We start from the raw sequence: 18,011 nt of genomic DNA, 5'->3' as shown, positions 1-18,011 counted from the left end.
GAAATGTAAGTTTAAAGCAAGGAAACTGTATCTGACCTATTTAAAAAGATTCTTTCACAGGTTCAGTGGAAACAAATTATATCTGTGCAGAACTCCACAAGGTCTGGAAGCCTTCTGGCAGAACAGGTTGGGAAAAACTGTGTCAGAATTATACTCCTTCCATTTATTTTCCTTTTTATTTCCTTCTGATTCTTTGTTTTCTTGGAACTTCCATTTCAGCATCATGGTTACAGGTTTACATTTGACAGTAACTGCCTCATCACAGCTCACTTACTGCAATGCACACAAAGAAATGAGTGTCATGACGTCAGATAATTTGCATGATAACTCTCAAAAGCCACAGCTGCATGAAAACACAGATCTGTATAGATGCGTCTCACACTGGTACGCCTTAGGTAAGGCTTACTAAAGAGCAGACAGTAATTTTCACTAAATCAAGGTTAACAGGTCTTTTTCTAGCCTTAAAGGAGCCTGTGCAGGTATTTTTGTAGATTTGGCCCCTACACATGAACTGATAGACTGCACAACCATATCATGGCCAAACTGCACGCTCACTGGTAATTCCAACACTTTGCATGCTTACCAAAGATGTGACCAGAATATAAATATTCCCATACATATCAAGATGGAGACAATGCCCATCACCATGTGTTAACTGTTTTACACTAACAAGGCAGATAACACAGAGTATCTCATTTTTCCATAGTACCTGTAAACATGTAAGTGTCCTTCCTCCCTGCCCCATAGCACTAAGTGGAAATAGCTAGAAAAACTTAAGAGTCCAATAATGTCTTCACCAAAATAATTAATCAAAAGGTTAAAGGGCTGTATGGAGCTGGGTCAAACATGATTCTCGGACCCCACTTTGCTGCCCAGAAGTGAGAGATAAGAACATTTTCTTCTTTATAACCCCAAAGAGAATGCAAACCGATATAAAGTAAGTATACAACTCCAGACACCTTCTTCCAAAACCCCGAACTAATTATACAAAAAATATTCACTCAGATTTGGATCTACAGTGAAACATGTTGAAAGCCATTGGATGTTATTACTGTGCTCTAGACTTTCTACCAACCCTGCTCCAAAATTCATTGCTACCACTTTGAAGCTAGATTTTAAAATTAAGATTTCAAGCAAAGGAACTCTATCTACCTATATGTTTGCACTTAGCAGAGATCACACTCAGATTCTTGCTGGGGTTTTTGCAGAGGTGTGCAAAAAAAGTAACAAAAATGTTTCCTACAGCCACGTTTCTATAGCCCTGTCACCATACATTGCTGTAAATAATGTCAAATATAAGTGTAAAACAATAGCATGGCCTACCCCTTCAAAACAAGTCTACATGTTGTCATTTATCTCACACTTCTTGCTGCACCACAATATTAGAAAATAAGTCTTTTTTCCATCCTCAGTTTAGAAGCCATTCTTCTACATCCAAGTAGAGCCTTAGAGTAAACGAGACTGGCCTCAGAGCTCCAAGGTCCTCAGCTAGCAAGTGATACACAAGCATTGTTTTAAAACAATAATAAAACCCTTAGCCAAAATAACTTTTTTTTAAAAGTGGGACAACATAAAAAACAGGAAGCCATAAACAATTCTTTATTGATATTCTTTTTTTATGCATCACAAAACACTGGTTTCTTTCACCTGGGAAGAACAACACACATCTTTGATACTAGACCATTTCGGTAAACTGTACTGCTAAGAGTGGATTTGTGGAGTTTTGCAACTAAACATGGTCCTCAGTTTCCACATTAAAATCAAATCTATTTTTGACCTTCTAATTTGTAAGTTACGCAGCTTTTCAAGTTAAGTTTTGAAGGCACATTAGAAAAGATCTCAAAGTACTTTCAAAAAATATGGTCTTACTGAAGAACTGCAACTTCCAAATACTATTTAAATATACTGTTGCTCAAAATGGCCTTTTCTGCCATTGTTTGCCATGCAGTAAGTCCTAAGATGAAGTTGAATACCTATATTTTCTTGTAAACAGAACTACAGAAATCTAAGCTGTATGAAAAATGACCTAAGATTCAGATGCCTGTTTTTAAAAAAAAGTTTTATTACTCCTTGAATGCACTTTTTTTTTTTTAAAGATAGATTTTCCTGAGCTGATGGACCAAACAGTTCAAGAGCTATCAGCATCACCTATGACAGTACATGCACTCCTAAACAATATGACAAACGTGGCCTTGTCCAGGATCAGGGACAGCCAGGAACTCTGCTCTAGTTAGCTATTTAAAATTAAATGGGTTCACATTTCAATTAAACTCAATATCCAAATATTTTTCACATTGTTACATCGCTATAAACTTTTTTCTTGGCCTACTGCTTAAGTCCAAAAAATATGTATCGTCCTATTCTGAGCATTTATACTCTGCGGAAGCAAAACAGCCATTATCAAGCTATCTGTAAAAGCATACACCTTTACCACATATTTTCAAGTGACACTAAATTCTATTTTATTGTTCCCAACTATAAATTTGGTCTTGGTATTTTCTAAAATAATTTATCTTTGCATTCTCAAAAACACATTAAAACACAGTTGGAAAATAGGATCTGGAAACTGATGAGGTAACAGAGGAGAAAGACCACAGAAAGAGAACTAAACTTTCAATACTGGATTAAAATCCAATTTTAGATAAAAGCAGAACTTAAAATATTAAGGAATCACAACAATTCTGTTGCTAGACTTCTACAAACAGATAAAGAAAATGACTGAATAGCAGTCTGGAAAACATACTCTGGAGAGTTTCTCAAGAAACTTGTTCCTAATTTATCACACAATTTGTCGAAAGATATGACTTTTCCATAGCATACAAAGATGCCACAAAGAAAGATGATTCTGGACACTTAACAAAAAAAGCCCCAATATTTAAAAGCTGTGGCCAGAAAGACTAATTTCCTAGTAAATGAACCATAGCTTTTGGAACAACCATGTCACTTTGATCCCAGTTTTAAATCTTTTGACTAGATAATCCTCCCTTTTTTTCCATTTACAGCTCTTGGAAAATTAATGAACTAGATGCAGAAATCGAAACTTAAGTTTAGATATGATTGCTCCATAACAAAATAGAAGAGTATTCGCAGGTATTTCATTAGTTTAAAACTTATTACATGTTTCATAACTTTCACAATGACAAGCTCAAAGTGCAACGGAAAGCCTTTAAACACAGGTTTTAAACCCATAGACCTCTGCGCAACATAAGCCACAGAAGGAATGTTTCTTTCCTGAAGTAAAATATACATATAAAATATATTAAATGTTTTTCAAGATTAAAAACCATGTGCTTCGAGGTTATTATGAATCTGTAATGGCTGTGGAACTTAAGTAGCATGTGGCAAAAAAAAAAAAAAAAAAAAAAGGCACAAAGCCACATGTCTGTCTGCTTATCAAAACTCTTTTCTGCCTCAAAAGAAGGGAGCCATCATGAGGTACCTTCCCAAATGCTGATAAGAACGTGTCTACTAGAGATGGCTTTAAATTATATACCATTTCACCCACAACAAAAAGCTGCTACAAAAGAGTTCTCCTCTGTTACAGAAGTCAAAGCAGAACCCTGTGAAATGAACTTTTTACATTCATGAGGAGGGGCAGCAGAATCACCAAAACCATGCTGCTACTCTCAGCTGGGAAAATAATTTCCTTTCTTTAAAGCTTGCCTAAGTAAGAATCAGCTGAAGAGACACCTTCACAAGCATTGGTAATTAACTAAACAACAAACACCTAACAGTGTGGACAATTAAAAGGTTCGTTTTAATGTTTTTCTTCATCTTACAATACGAGAGAATAAAATACATACACAGGACTGTTCAGTGTCCAATTAATAAATTTGTCAACCAGAATGGAGCTTTCTTCTGGTTTTGCAACATGTTAACACTTCATCAATCTTCTTCAGGCTCACTGACGCATCTTTACATAACTCAGCGGTATGTAACACGTTTTAAGCGTTAAGTCATGGCTTTAAGAAAAAGTATTATCATTGGGAAATAGATTTCCAGAAGTTTCATATTTCATCAGTTACAGCAGTGACACTCAAACTTTAATAACTGCTATCTAGGCTCATTACTTTTCCAATCTCAGCTTAAGTTTATCAATATATCAGAGAATACAGATAATCTTACTTTGCGTAACAACATGCATTTGGCAAAGGTATAGCTCACTATCTCAAAGTTCTCACAATAGCTCTGCCCCACTTGTCACATCTACATTTATCTCTACAGAAATCAGTAGAGCAAATCAGAGTATGTACAGTGAGTAAAGACTGGGGACTGCAAGTGGACAGAAGATGTTTCACAGTTACAACAGCTGAGTACTGTTCTAAGTTGATTTGGTCAGATTTCTATGAAATTCTAGACAAGGTGCATCGCCAATTTTTTTCTCATTTATGTGGTCACTCACTGTTTTCATCATTTTACAGATAACTGAATTGAAAGCTTTGCTCTGATTTTTTAACATGGCCATGCCAGGCTGAATTCAGTGAGAGCAGCACTTTAAACATAAGCAACAACATGTCAAAGTAACCTTAAAAATTCAGGTTCCTGGCATGTCTATTTGGACATACTTATCCATAAGGAGTATTGTTCTTCTTTTTGCCTCTGAGAACTACATCATTTAAGTAGATTATCTTTTCTGAGGAGTACTGAAGTTTGTAGTGGGTGCTTTTTGGGGGGAGCTAATTTTACAGTCATTTAGGACCTCAACAAATAACATACATATAAAGAACTGAGCATTCATAAACCAGGAAGTAGACAAAAATATCCCTCTATATAAATTCTGATGTATCCTAACCACATCTCACAGCTAGATTATTCAGCAAAAAAATAAACACCTGAAAGCAACATCAGAAAAATACAAATACAGTGTACTCCTTTTACCCATAGTTCAGAATTAAACAAGGTGCCAACTGAGCTAACCCAAAAAGCATCCTGACATAAGATTTAAAATTCATAGAATTGAAGACAGGCAGAAAAAAATATTCAGAACGCAGCACATACTGTAGGGCAATGTTATGAGATAAATTACTCTCACCCTCCAAATACTCTCTTTAAAATTGCATTCAAATTTTTCAGGCTGCACTTCAGTTTCCTTGTAGCAAATGCTAAATAAGCAGTTCTCCAGTTAAGGAAAAACAGTGTCAGTTCTCAGTATATTAAAACTGACTGGTGTATAACAGGCACTGTTCCCCAAGGCAAGAATAGAAACTGTAGCAGATTTTTCTTTAGGAAGTATGTATATAAAAAGCATTTGATTGCCTCTGTTTTTTAGTTTCTTCTACTGGAAAAAACAAAGAACATAAATTATGAGGTAATCTTATTTAACACTGAGTATACCTAACATGGAAAACTGTATGAGCTTGGTACTTCAGCAAACTGATAGTGTGATTTGCAGCAAGACTTCCAAAACTCAGTGAAGTTCTGAACTCTTAACAGTGGCTAAACTTCTAGTAATTCATTGTTACTTTTTACGAAGAGGAAAACTGCCCACTCTGCCTACAAAGTTCAAACTGTTGAGGTAATGCAACAACCAACCACATGACAACAACTTCAACACATGTTACTGAACAAACATTACGGCAATCAAAAACATTTACAGCTGACTTCAGGAATGTAATGGGATACAAAGGCAGCCAGTTTTCACATGGTTCTACTTACACTTTGTCCTATAGAGAGCTTCCTCAAACCAGACTTCAAACTAAAAAATAGCAGATTTTATTAAAGTTCTTAGCAAGGAACAAACACAAGTAGGTGAGAGTATGGAAATACAGAAGGATTATAAACAAGATTCTTCCTTGCATATTGCACCCTTGCAAGATGGGTCTTCACTTCCAAGTCTGGCATCAGTCAACAGTGGCTCTGTCACACACAGCACCATATGCTCCCATTTTGTACTTGGGAAACTTATTCCCAAGGTTTAGCTCATTCTTAACTATCTGCTTCTTCCTGATCCTTTGTATCAGCTTCTTGCCCAACTCCCATTCGTGGTGGGTTTTTGTTTGTTTGTTTGGGGGGGGGGGGGGGGGGGGGGGTGTTGTTTTTTGGTTTGTTTTTTTTTTTTACCTGCTATGACAGGTAGTCTCCACAACCATTTCCCTCCTGAGCATACTCTCTTTCTTCCCAAATACACATTTCCAGTCTTCCAGAGGATTCTACATGATACAGGCACCCCCCCTTTTAGAGGGAACAGGACAGGAAAACAGAGAACAAATAAAAGAGGTATCACACATCAAAGAATCTATAAGAAGCTTTAAATCACTGAACAATTATCCAGAAAGCTTTCTTGATAATTTATTTGATGTCTGATTAAATGACAGCATGCAGTCATATTGTTGAAGTGCAACAATTATAAACCAGACAGACACGACAACATAATGCTTCAAACAGCCTGCATGCCTCAGTAAGACATTCAGTAAACCATAAAGACACCTACATGTTTCCAACAAGGATTAGTGGCAAGGTTCTTTTCCTGTGGCTGCCATAGCCTTTGTTCAAAACTCAAACTCTTCTTTTAAAATTCAGATACACCACCAGTTCAAACTTCTAAGTAACTATTTTAAAAAAAGTTAACCTGTACTTCAGAGAGATTACAATGAAATTTCAGTGAATTATTGCCTTCCCTGCATCCTTTTAAGCAAACAGTAATTTCATATTTAAGTAAAATAAAACACCATTACTGTTGGTGAGGGGGCTGCAGCAGATCATAGGCAGGTCCTTTACAAACACACATGGAGACTGTTTCTTTATAATCTAAAGGTTTCAGAATCTGAGGCAGACAGATGGCAAATAATAAAACAAAGTACAATATATTGGAAAAAGATTAAATACAGGCAGAATATAGACAACATCAGTGAACTCAGGAAGATGGTGCTAGGCACCCACAGTTAAGAAAGTCTGATTCCCACAAACTCTCTAATTTCAGCAGCCACTTTTAAAAGCAGCCTAGAATGAAATTCCTTATGACCTAAAACATTTTATTGATCCAAGTACTTCATAATCCTATTTCTCTCTCCCCCCTTCCCCTCCCCCAGCCCCAAAGGCTGGTGTTACTGCCCTCCATTTGGATGCCTATATTCTTAAGAGCAATCACAAGCCAAGACTGTCCAAATCAAGTACAGGGCAGGCCATTAAAAACAAAAGTTAACTACATGAAGATACATATCCCAACACCTAAACATACCGTAGTAAACTCAGTTTCTACCAAGAAAAGAAGTGAGAATATTATTGAGAATGTTTTCTGCTCCTGCATATAAATCTTTCCCTTTATTGGCAGGTGATGTCTGGTAGCCTGGACATTCATATGCCATTAACATTAACCTAGCCACTTTGATTCACTTGCAAAAATGCTACCTAAACTACACTGATTATAGTAAACTGAATCTTCAGATAAGAACTGTTCTCTGCATAGAAACCTAATTCTAAAACTAACTAACTTTGAAACTATTTTTTCCTTAGCAATGGCAAAAAACCACCATAATCAGTCAGTTAATATGGTTTAGTCGATAAGTGGAAATTCATGATGCTACAGTAACTCCATTACTTGCTATACCTGCAAGGCAGAGCAAATGATAAAATCTAATTATTTCACCTTTCTTGCAGACTGCTGCAAATAGAAAACTTAAGTCATTTAACCCTAACTAACATTACTGCTTCACAGCAAAGCTACATGATTCAAGTGGTGGACAGCAAGATGTATTAAAATATGTTTCAATAGCTTTTAGAATGAAATACTCAGTGACTATAAAAAAAGAGAGCAATCTGACCTATTTGTTCCCACCACTGTATTAAAAACAGAAATCCTCAAAACTTCAAAAATATCTCAATATCTCTTCCTGTCAACAAACCCTGACAAACATCTTACATGATTAGAGCCACTGAAAATGCCTGAATGAGAAGATACAGCTGACAGAAGTTTAAGTGAAGGCCCAGAAAAATTTAATCGAGGTCCCAAGCAAGAATCAATTAGGTGATCCATATGTAAATATACAAAGCCCTTTCGATAAACTACTACATGAATAAACTGAAGAGTTAAAACCAGAGCAAGGAATACTGAGAAAATCAAGATATCACAAAAGCTGGATCTTAATGTATTTGAAAGGCAGCTGGCCTATTTTCAATTACATTAAGTAGCCAGGAATCTGAAGCAGAAGCCCAAACAGGCTCAGATTATTGTAGACCGCCCTTACTGAAAACCTCTTCCATTTAAACAAGTATATTAATTTAACTTTGACATGAAACATTAGATGCAAATGCAACGTTTTTGAAACTGTAATGCAGACATCTCCATCTTTACCACTTAGTCAGCCAAGTAATATCTGATGTAATGACTGCCTAGACCTGACAATAACCAGGACTGGTCAGGAATCAGAGACTATAAATATATCTGGCTATCCAGACCTGCAATTATGCATTAAAAATTAAAAACAAACAAACAAAGAACCAGTCACACACAGCTTACTATCCTGATTTTGGAAAAGGAAAAAATAATTATCCTCACTATCAAAGAAACTGCCAGAAATGCCAAGAAGCAGCCCTGAAACCACTTCAGAAGGGAAGACTGCACAATCAGCCTCAGTCTCTTGCACTATTAAATGGTCAAAGTGGACATCTCAGCATTTAATTATTGCACCAATGATTTAAACCTGCTAGGAAAATTACACAAAACAGTGCCTATTTCACACACACTGCTGGATCCCTTCCATCCATGCTGTCTTCTTGCTCATCTCTGACAAAAACCTAGCTAAGAGACCTAGGAACTATACTTCAGTTGCAAAGCAAATACATAGCAGTCAGATGTGAATGACTTCTCCTTGAAGGTACTAGTTCTAATTGCTGCACTTATGTTAACAGCAGTATCTTATTTTGGTAGGAACAGTTGCATCCCGCTATAAAACTTTGATACTGCCTGTAGCCCTGGTAGATGAAAGCGTGCAATGTGCAAGTTCAGACACCTCAGTCAATCTCTGAGCTTCAAGAAATGACTGGTTAAAGCTAGTATTAAATTCCTGCATGTGAAGTGATGGACTTATTTAGACATAGAAATGAATTTTTTTTTATTCTAACAGTATCACCAGAATACACAAGGAAGAATCTGCAATCTTTTCCATTCCTTTCGGGTATGACAATAAAGCATTTTGTCTGCATGAAAAACCCTATACAGTTATTTCCCTAATTAAAAAAAAAAAAAAAAAAAAAAAACCACCACTCACATATTAAATGTATTCATTAAAGTGGATTCTGTCTGTGAACATGATTATATGGACTTACGTGAACAAAAAAGTGAACCACAGCAAACTGGCATGCAGTTTATGCACAGCTTTCAAGAACCTGCTTAGACGGATTCTTGCACTTGCAAGAAATCTTTACTCCTTTTAAAAAAAAGTTATTGTTGAGTACTCCGGGCCTTCAGGACATTAAAACCATCTTTCTTTTACATGCTGACTGGAAACCTTGCAGCAGCTGAAGCAATAAATATTGACAGCTAGCTGGCAAACAGCAGAGATACCAGTGCTCCTAGTCTCCAATTTCACCTGCATCAGCAAAGACCGAGCCTAGAAGGAATAGCATAACTAGGGCTTAATATGTTCATCTGTATTACTGCTGCTTTTGCCTGTATTAACAGCGTATTTTCCCCTCAATAAGACTGGTGTATGTTTGAACATACCTGCTTTCGTATACCACCCGGAAAATTGCAATTATCTATTAAATCTCACTGCAGTATAGAGCTTTGTTACTATGTATCTGCAACTGGCTACAAATCTTACCGCAAGAAACTTCCAGCATCCCGTTCCATCCTTTCATGCTCTTCCATAGCTCAGCTCCTTCTCCCTTAACTCATGCTTTGCAAGTTTTGCATATGAAGCCACACATTGCTTAACAAAAACTAAACAGTCACCTTACAGCGAACACAGGAAAAGCTGTATGCCAAAATATGAGATACTCCTGACAGCACATATAAAATGGAAGAAAGAATTAGTAAAGTAGATTTTAATTAAGAAATTATATTGGTGACCAAGTTCTACTTTTCTCTCCATTCTCATATCCTCTGCTTCGAGGCAGGATTACAGAAACTGTAAGGAAATGCATTCAGACTTGCTTAAAGGAAAGAAAATTAAAAACACAACACAAAGACTACAAAATTCTGTCTTCCCACCAGAAGAAAGCTAACTTTCCAGCAATTCACTCTGCAGTTCAGACAAACTGCAGATTGATAGCTGCCTTTTAGCAGATTTCATCCTGCTGCCAAGCTAACAGATTTTTAAACTGAGATTTGAAACAAACACTTCTTAGTAGAACCAAAATGTTGACCCACTGAGTCGGACCTAGTTCTCAAAACTTCAGCTTATGATTTCATCTGAAGCTAATAGATTTTTACCCCCACACAGACACACCTATGATTATGCTCTATGTTTAGATTTGTAAGAATTCACCAACATACAGTGTCATCATTTTCTCCAGCACACAGCTTCACTGGGGGGAGGAGTGGAGACATCCTTCAGACTATAAATGTTTGCTTGCTTTCAAAAGGAAGATACGAATCAGGACAAGCTTACCCTGTACTTCTAGCAGGCACTACTCAACACATTACGTCAACCAATACTTGTGGAGATTCCTCCTTCTAGCTTCTTGTAGATTTTCCTTCCTCTTTGTCTACCACTGACTATATTTAATTTTGATGGTAATATCTGTTTAACAACATTAGCTAGCCTTTATAGATGGCAGGCACTCCCCTTTGTATGCATTACTTAAAAAAAAAAAAACCAAAAAAACACAAACCCTATATTCCACATCAGAAAAAGTACCACATAAAATGTTAAGACCACCATAAATGCACAGTTCAGCAATAGATAAGCATGCATGAGCTAGGTCTGTTGCATAGGTATACAGCATCTACAAAGCAGCAATGCACTGAGTTTTGGTTTAAAAAGAGTAAACTAAGATTTCTACTCTTACATTTTAACGCTGCCAAGTCAGTCCACTTGCATTATTTGCAAGATGTCATTTTGGGCATGGACAGGAAGAAGTACTTTGTCCATCTAGTGAATCCTCAGACTCAGAATCTCGTTTTATTCAAATGGGTGCCCTTGCCTAATTCTTTCAGTAGGTGGAAATTAAGCCAAAATGTTCCTGAACAGGATGGTAATATTCCCTATAATCTTCACATATGGAGGTGAGATAGCTCTCAAGTCTCACTGTTCTTTTTTGGAATGAGTCCAAGTTTGCTTCAGTGAAGATGCTCACCCCATGTAACTGGAAGAAAGGCATTAAAGAGAAGGGGGAGTCCCCAAAAGCAGAGGAAAAAGCATGATGGAGGACAGCAGCAGAAAGAGTTAATAGTAAGTTTATCTGTAGGGAGTTTTATCTGTGGCATTTTATGCAATTTGATGTCATGAAGCATAGAACAAAGACACAGACATGGCTTTTTACATTTAGTAGATTCAAACAGACATTAAAAAGAAACTGGTTCTCATTCACTTTTAAGGATTTCACCTTAAGGGAAGGTCTTTCAAGGATGCACATGGTATTCTTTGGCCTTCTGAAAGCAAAATCAATTAAGCACAAGACTCAGTTCTTGTAACAAAAATTTATTTAGAAGACCCATGAGAAAAAGCAAGCTAAATCATGAAACTGAAATTAATAAATACTTGTCAATAGCACTGACAAACCCACTAAAAAGAAGTCGCAGCTTTTGCTAGAGACCTGAGTTTTCACTGGTGGTTCTGCAGTGTCTCAAATACAGGCTGCTATGGAAAAACAAAATGGGAACTCTAGAGGGACCTTGTTGTTTTCATATGCTATTAATTCAGGAGCTTGGGCAAGATGATTATTGATATTTTGAAACACTTAAAAAGACCAACTTTAATTTCCAACACAGTTATATTCTGCAGGGCTAGGAAACGGTACGTATGCTAAGGTACGTAACTCTGAGCGCACAATATCATTATGCTTTACAGAATAATTTCAGTTCTTCATTATGTTTAAGACAATTTAATGCTGCTTTACTATGTGTGTCCCTGGAGTACTCAAAAGAAAATCCACTGGGCTTCCTTACAATTTTTCTGTAAATGCAGTATCTACCAAAACTAGAGAATTCGATAGAAAATATCTTCAACCTTTGAAGGAGCTTACTAGTCCATAATGACAGTGCACCTAGAGAAATACCATCAAAAAACAAAATCCAACAACCCATTATCTGGAGGAAAGTGCCCACATAGTCTTCTCAACAGGAAGAGGTGGAAAAAATTACTAGCTGGAAGATGTACAAGTTAAATCACAGCTGGGGGAGCTGGAACCCTTCTTTCCTCTACTTTTAGCCAAGCCTCACTGGCATGACATGTGACCACTGGACCTGAAGAAGAAAGGAACTCCCAAAACATTCAGAACCCACTTGAATCTTCAAGCTTAAGGAATGCAATCATGCAAGTCTGAGACTAAGTAAATCCCTTAGCAATGGGTTTTTAGAAATATGTCGTCCCATATTCAGTATTAAAGCTGCACTCTGGTGCTTAGATCCAACCTCAGACATTTTTATTCATCTGGGCCCATAGCTGCAGTGCAAGAAGAATTCTGCTACTGCATGTTAAATGGTATCGTGCAACAAACAGGAGAAGATGAGCAAGCCATCTCACTCTTTCTGCTCAGCACAAGATACCAAAAAGCCTTAAACAGTAAACCAACATCAACATCACACTTTCAGCAGCAAACAAGCAGAGAAAATGGTATTAAACTTTATTAGGATTTTGCATAAGAGAGATTATATTCCATGAAAGAGATTATCCACCTTGTAATGTTGTCTTGATAGAGGACTTGATATGGAGGAAAGAGTGGCATACATATCTCCCAAATGGTGACCTGTTAAATCTGCAGAAGGCATGTAACTGACACATTAGCTTTTAAGCACAGAAGATACCAAGAAATTCTGACAATATCACAGCATTGCCAAAATTTACATTTGTTGTTTTTCTTAAAGATTAAGTACCTGAGGATCAGATTGCTATTTTCAGATTTCATTTAAAAATTAATCTTTAGGCATCATGGCAGCAAAAAACTGAATCGTAACAGCCTAAGAACCCAACGAAATACTCAAAAAACTATGGTGGATTAAAAAAATCCAACTACTTTTGAATTTGCAGTCCTCTCTTACACTGATACACAGACAAAATGCTGCAGCATTCCAAATTCTGCTGTTGGTTACATCTCAGTTACAAACCGAGTCTCTTCCAATAGTTTGATAACATTTTATTTAATTAACAGAACTCTGAAACATTTAGAGAAATTATAACTTTTGAGAGTTTCACTGTTTTATTCACTTGCATAAGATCACACGGTTACTAGACACATGCATGCTAAATATATTACATGCTATCATGGCAGCAGGTCAGTTCTGGCTGATACAAGCTGCTTGTATTAAATTTCTCCTCTAAGTTACGTTAGAGTTTAGTTCTGCTACAGCAAATATAGGAAGAGGCCTCACATTCCAAACAACCATCTGAAGGGAAAAACTGTGCCAACAGAGTACTAAGTATGCCAGTGCTACTTTAACCCATTTACTATTTTAACACACACATCTAAGCCTTGCATTTATGTTAGCTATATTATGAATTTTTAAGATGCAAAACTCCAAAGCTAATTGGTTTGTCTTACTCTCTTGCTATGAAAATTTAAGGAAAAGGTTACAAGATTATAGTCTATAATACATGACATATAAGAGTGATGAAATTCAAAACAGTACATGTTATTAACTGGGTAGGATAGTCAACTATATTTGAAATATTTTACTGGTTTATTAAACCAAGTAACTACTAGAACACATTTTAAATAAGTATCACTGCATACTGTTCTAACAATTTCATAGCAGATGTTCTCTATAAAAGATACTGACATAAAAAAACCCCACACATTGTCTCTACATATATTGACATATATAGAAATACACACACTGGCATATAAAAAGTACAAACAAATCTGAGTTGTCAAAATTAATGAAGCACACACTAGAAATATTTTATCAACTTCTGTCACAATGCTTTCCTATGTCATACTACAAAAGAGGATACCACTACAGAGAATGCCAGCCTAATAGGGAAAGGAAGGCAACCTCTTCTAAAAGCTGCCTATAGACTAACACGGGGACATTTCAGATAATGTGTTTCATGGCTTCAGTCTGCTGCCTTGGAGAATGCTAAAATAAAAGGGGAATAGACTTGATCACAGAGGTCACGAGAGATTAGAAAAGTATCTGTATTCTGCTGGAAGAATATACATTATTCTTTTTCTTGTCATAAGCATAGAGGAAAGCCTAACTCAAACTCAAATACTTATCAGTAAGAGTGTAATCACAGTAAGCTTCAGCACTGAAGTTGGAGGCAGGGGGAATCATACAGACCTTTGGTAAATATTTAGGCAGCTAGCCCACATAAAAATCTCAGACTGTTGCTACCCTAGTGAAACCATATCCACAATGGCTACTTTAAAGTCATCTCAACTTAAGTTGCAATTGCACGTTTGCTGCATAGTATAAGCACATCCTGATACTGTTCCTCTAAGTAGGAACTTCACAAGATTGTTCATACGTCACTGGTCCTCCCTTTCCATTGGATAGGGGACTCCGGGAAACCAGACAGAACTATCAACAGCTAACTGAGTTATCCACAATAAAAGATATGCTATGGGCATATCAAGAGAACAAATAGAAGCAAAGATACAGGTATGCTGTAAGAAATGGTTGGATTTTGAGTAGATGATACTTTAAACTAGCTCATCGTTCACAGTCATTCCTTAATTAGTCTGCAGAGAAGACTACATTTATCAAATAATACACTGACAGAAAGATACAGAATACAACATTTTTACAAAAGAAAAGTATTATATAACACTTGCGATTTTAGTCACTCAAAGGTTAAGCACCAAGCTATCTGAAGCTACAGTATGGTCCTGATATATTGACCAGGTTTCACTTTGACATTACAACTTCTGCACTAACAGACTACGTTGGAGGCACCAAATCACCTCTAATATAGGAGAGTTGGGTTTTTTTTAATGAACCAGGGTAAACACTTATATTAGCTACATGCAGAATATGTACTCATATAGTGTCACACATAAGCACATGATTGAGATACTTTATCTGGTCAAATAGCCTCATATTGACAAAGTGCCAATACACAGCAGTACTCTGCCTGATAGCTTTAACATCAAATCTGGGCCATCTTTGCACTTACAGGTTTCTATGCAGCTGCTGGTAAGAATTCCCCACCCCCCAACCCATGGGAGCACAGAAGTTGTTGCTGCAAAGAAAAAAGAAAAAAAAAAAACTCCTCAAGAACCATGCTTCACCTCTGCATAACTGTCAAAAACATGAGCCCAGCTGAATTAAAACAGTCCAATTGTTTACTTCTGCTAAACTTTGCATTTGACTCGTTACTGCTCAAATATTTAAGCCATCACTTCCTTATCTGCATCAGACTTGAACCCATTTTTTCATTACATCTTATTTGAAAATTTTTTTCCATCTTGATGACTTAGATTACATACCATTCTGACCTGCTATTAGCAAAGTCACAGCATTGAAGAACAACACACAAAAAAAAAAAATGTACCAGCTCAGTAGAAGTATACAACAGTTAACACATTTAGAGCAGTCTTATACCGGATTCCTTTCACAAAGAAAAAAAACCACATAACTAAAAACAAGAGCTGCACTGTTAAAAAACACAGAAAAGTAATGAAATAACTGAACCTGTAAACTTCAATATGAAGACAAAACTAGGAAATGGGATCAACAAATACAACTTGTCTACAAAAAACAGGATTTTCATCCTTCTAATTAACACGTTTCTGACTGCACCATTAAAAATGTAGCTTCCAAATTTCACCAATATAGTAAAAAATAAAGTGTTTCTACTGCAAGCAAAAAATATTAGGGTCCTACAGAGAAAAGTTACAGTCTTACAGATCATTTGAAACATGTTTTGACTAAGAACAATACATGCTCAATATTATACAGAGCATTTTAAAAAATGTTGACCTTGGTGGAGGACTTGGAATTAAATTATCTGCAATTGTTTGACGCGTTACAGGTTACTCTTATTTCAGAGGCAAAAAAACCCCAACCCCAACAGAAATCAAAACCTACCTAACATGATATCAATAAAAGCATAGCATGCATAATGTAAAACTATGCGGATGCTCTGTTTTTAAGATCAGATAGTAATTGTTTTGTTTCTCCAAAAGTGTTGGTACATAACTGGTCAGTTTTGGAGCATCTCCTCTTCAAGACCCCAGGTAGAAAAAAGGAACAAAAATCTGTTCATGTGACATACCCAGCTAACTGATTTGGAACTTTATTCATGAAAGCATTAGAAGACAAACCAAAAACGGATGGAAAGATACCCAGATAAGTTAAAAAAAAAAAAAGAGACGCTTAGCGAGAGTAGAATTCACAAGACTTTCTCCTTCTTCCTCAGGAGAAAAACACTAGCACTTTAATAGATAAATCTGACAAAAAATTCATTACCTACCTACTGCGAAGTGAAATGAATGAAAGCTCAAAAAAGCAGAGAAAGATGGGGGGGGGGGCAGGGGGAATACTTCTGGATTTCTTGCAACTGCGGGGGGGGGGGGGGGGGGGCGGGGGAAGAACAGCTGAATTCTGACATATTCAGTCTTCCAGATCCTTAGAGCAAAAATGATATGCAACATAGCTTCAATTGTTTATATCACTTCATTTTAGCCAAGTCACATGGCATGCCATACCTCCTCTTCAAAATACTGTTCTGCCCTGTCATACTGACAAACAGGACAAGAGATTGTTAAACTGCACCTAGGCAGGGAGATGAGGATTAAGGCATTTGCACCAGGGTCAGAAAGCAATCAACCAGCTTCAAAGGCAAGGTAAGGCACCAATCTTAAATTTCCTCAAGGGCAAAACACTCAAAACAAGGCAAGGTTTGCCAGTAAAAGTAACACTTGTTGCTAAAGCAATGGATTAGCATACAAGCTTTGAGGCACAGAAGTCCTCCAGATCACAATTTAAACTTTTAATTTAACCCACAGGTATCAACTGGAGAACTGAAAACAAATGCAAAAATGCAGCATTCTCACTAGAAAATTATTTCTATCTTCCATATCCGTAAATAGCAAGAGCTGATGGAAGTTATACTTGGCAGAATAAAGTCCTTAGTTAAAGCTAAGGCTTCTCAGAGTCAGGCATCCATTTGGTGAGGTCAAATTACAAGAGTAGAAACTACCACCATCATCATCCAATCATTATCAAGACCACAAGATCTATATGCTGGACAGTTCAGAAGCCTCTGTCATACATACAGAACAAAATGAAACAAAATTTTTTACCTCCCTAGTTTTCCTGATTTGTTAAAAGCCATCTGAGCCAAATCTTTCTTCTTAGAAAAGAGGCATCAATCTAGACCACAGACAAATTTTGGAACTACAAGTTTTACTGAAAGCCAAAAACATAAGCAAAAATAAGATTTTTTTTTTTCTTTAAAGGATTACCGATTTAAATTTGTCACACAATAATTAGGAAGGATTTCAAGCCTACTTTTGAGGGCATTTCATGCAGCAAGGCTTGCTATATCAAAAAAATCTTACTATGTTCTCACAATACATAGCAAATGACCAAACCACATTTAATAAAGAAACAAATGGAAAAAGAATAAAAGTTGGTGGGTGCTGATTGTAACTTGTTTTACTGGAACACATCAAATAGTTTCAGTACTCTTCTGCTAAAGATATGAAGAAAAGCTGAAACAGGAATTCACAGCTACAAACCACACAAGACCATGTGATAAGACATACCCACCTCAAAATGCAGGTGCATTGCCATCCACATCTTGCTAGTGAATAGTCATAACGGAATGTATTAACCCTGTTTCCCAAAGACTTAATAGATTACAAATATGACTCTTAAGATGTGTTCTCCATTAAAAAACAGGTTTGCCCCATTTAGGTACTACAACTGAAGAGCATTTTGTGACACCACAGATTTTTAAGTG

At 36.6% G+C, this 18,011-nt stretch overlaps 1 protein-coding gene across 7 annotated transcripts in view; it reads right to left on the bottom strand.

Moving 5' to 3' along the window:
* The window catches only part of MEF2A (myocyte enhancer factor 2A), a 93,302-nt gene that overhangs the window by 61,404 nt on the left and 13,887 nt on the right, over positions 1–18,011 (bottom strand). The window contains exon 1 of one of the 7 annotated variants that reach the window (XM_041123996.1): positions 37–59. The exons of the other annotated variants lie outside the window; for them this stretch is intronic. The gene's annotated coding sequence lies outside the window, so the exon portion shown is untranslated. Of the gene's footprint in view, positions 1–36; positions 60–18,011 lie in introns of those variants that run through there. 7 annotated transcript variants of the gene reach the window in all.

This window comes from Aquila chrysaetos, chromosome 5 (assembly GCF_900496995.4).
Source record: "Aquila chrysaetos chrysaetos chromosome 5, bAquChr1.4, whole genome shotgun sequence".
NCBI lineage: Eukaryota > Metazoa > Chordata > Aves > Accipitriformes > Accipitridae > Aquila > Aquila chrysaetos.
Note: the sequence above shows the minus strand (reverse complement) of the source record. Positions and strands in the feature narration are given on the sequence as shown.